We start from the raw sequence: 2500 nt of genomic DNA, 5'->3' as shown, positions 1-2500 counted from the left end.
TTTTTAATAACAAACGGATACTCAACAGGTTACGGAATTGGAACCGTATTCCCTTTCGTTCAAAATTATTCAAGTGTTTAATTACTATGAAGAAAACATAATAATTATATATTCTCAACAATTCATTAAAACTTGAAAATTTTCGGCTTTCGCCTTGAACTTAGGACCGACTAACTCGTGATCAACCACTGTTCACACGAAACCCTTCTCCACTTCAGTCCTCCAAGGTCTCATTCGATTATTTGCTACTACCACCAAGATCTGTACCAATGGCGGCTCCATGCAGGCTTACGCCAAACACTTCTAAGCACACCATTGTACCCTCCTACTCACTAAAGTTTCAAAATTTATAATCCAACCGAAATTGTATTATAAATCATGTACTTTAGCGGTAATGTATAGGTATACAACTTAAGCGCCATCCATTTTAAGGGCTAGTTGCTTCGGCAGGTGAGTTGTTACACACTCCTTAGCGGATTACGACTTCCATGTCCACCGTCCTGCTGTTTTAAGCAACCAACGCCTTTCATGGTATCTGCATGAGTTGTTAATTTGGGCACCGTAACATTACGTTTGGTTCATCCCACAGCGCCAGTTCTGCTTACCAAAAGTGGCCCACTGGGCACATTATATCATAACCTCAACCTTCATATCAAGAAAGGTGAGGTTCTTACCCATTTAAAGTTTGAGAATAGGTTAAGGTCGTTTCGACCCTAAGGCCTCTAATCATTCGCTTTACCAGATAAGATTATTTTACATAATATTTAAATGCACCAGCTATCCTGAGGGAAACTTCGGAGGGAACCAGCTACTAGATGGTTCGATTGGTCTTTCGCCCCTATACTCAATTCTGACAATCGATTTGCACGTCAGAACTGTTTCGGTCTTCCATCAGGGTTTCCCCTGACTTCAACCTGATCAAGTATAGTTCACCATCTTTCGGGTCACAGCATATATGCTCAAGGTACGCTCCAGTTAGAGGTATAAATAATAATAAATTATCATTATACATAACTATATGGAACGCCCCGGGATTGAATTAATAGTAAAATATTTCACTAAAAATTAATCCCATTATATAAAAGTTAAGTTAATTTCGCCATTAGGTTTAATATAACCCAATGACTTGCACATATGTTAGACTCCTTGGTCCGTGTTTCAAGACGGGTCCCGAAGGTATCCTGAATCTTTCGCATTGTTAATCATATAAATGCATACAATTAATATTAAAATCAATGATAATAATATTATTGTAAAATTCAAAAGAATTTAAGCATTATATATGTAAAATCTATCAACACTTTATCAAATCATCAGTATTTATTCTATGTTAATAAGCTAAAAGCAAATTAATTTGAATAAACTTAACACCAATGATCTTTTGATAAATATTTTATTATGTTAATAGATTACAATGTCCTTATATGAAAAAAATGCACACTATTACTATAATATTATAAATATCACAGTTATAATGATGAATTTTTCATAATGGATATTCAGGTTCATCGGGCTTAACCTCTAAGCAGTTTCACGTACTATTTAACTCTCTATTCAGAGTTCTTTTCAACTTTCCCTCACGGTACTTGTTTACTATCGGTCTCATGGTTATATTTAGTTTTAGATGGAGTTTACCACCCACTTAGTGCTGCACTATCAAGCAACACGACTCTTTGGAAATATCTTTCTAGTAATCATTAACGTTATACGGGCCTGGCACCCTCTATGGGTAAATGGCCTCATTTAAGAAGGACTTAAATCGTTAATTTCTCATACTAGATATTAAGATATTCCATACACTGCATCTCACATTTGCCATATAGACAAAGTGACTTAGTGCTGAACTATTTTCTTTTCGCTCGCCGCTACTAAGAAAATCCTTGTTAGTTTCTTTTCCTCCCCTCATTAATATGCTTAAATTCAGGGGGTAGTCCCATATGAGTTGAGGTTGTATAAAAATATTTATATTTATTTTATATTTTAGCTTTTTGCTATTTTAAAGAAACATACATAATTATTTCTTAACACCAATATAATTTTCTTAATAATAAATATTCAATCTTTTCATCCCGTACTACTTACTTCATTATAACAACAATATTATTTTCTTGGTTTTTTACATTTAAGGCAATCCTAGAATAAAATAATATTTTATGCTAGACGTTCCTCTAAATGTATATATTATTTGAAATAATAATATTGAAATTTTATTGTTTTTGGGAATACTAAGATTCTTATTTATTATAAAATTTCGTTCAAATATGAGGTGTTCAAGAATATATTTTCTATATTTCTTTTTATGCTATTAATATTATGGATTGAAAAATACAATCCAGTAATATACCATGTGCTTAAATTCTTTTAATTGACTAAAAGAATAAGCAACTAATTTAGCATAGTCTTACAACCCTCAACCATATGTAGTCCAAGCAGCACTTTAAAATTAATTAAAGTACATAACAGCATGGACTGCAATATGCGTTCAAAATGTCGATGTTCA

At 32.9% G+C, this 2500-nt stretch overlaps 2 non-coding genes across 2 annotated transcripts in view; both read right to left on the bottom strand.

Moving 5' to 3' along the window:
• LOC128923748 (large subunit ribosomal RNA) overlaps positions 1-1951 on the bottom strand; it is a 3984-nt gene extending 2033 nt beyond the window's left edge. The window contains exon 1 of the ribosomal RNA XR_008472479.1: positions 1-1951. This exon is cut by the window's left edge and continues 2033 nt beyond it. This is a non-coding gene — a ribosomal RNA (large subunit ribosomal RNA).
• Positions 1952-2404: 453 nt separating this feature from the next.
• LOC128923724 (5.8S ribosomal RNA) overlaps positions 2405-2500 on the bottom strand; it is a 179-nt gene continuing 83 nt past the window's right edge. Inside the window, exon 1 of the ribosomal RNA XR_008472455.1 lies at positions 2405-2500. This exon is cut by the window's right edge and continues 83 nt beyond it. This is a non-coding gene — a ribosomal RNA (5.8S ribosomal RNA).

The sequence above is a fragment of the Zeugodacus cucurbitae genome, unplaced genomic scaffold (genome assembly GCF_028554725.1).
Source record: "Zeugodacus cucurbitae isolate PBARC_wt_2022May unplaced genomic scaffold, idZeuCucr1.2 ctg00000026.1, whole genome shotgun sequence".
Classification (NCBI taxonomy): Eukaryota; Metazoa; Arthropoda; class Insecta; order Diptera; family Tephritidae; genus Zeugodacus; species Zeugodacus cucurbitae.
Note: the sequence above shows the minus strand (reverse complement) of the source record. Positions and strands in the feature narration are given on the sequence as shown.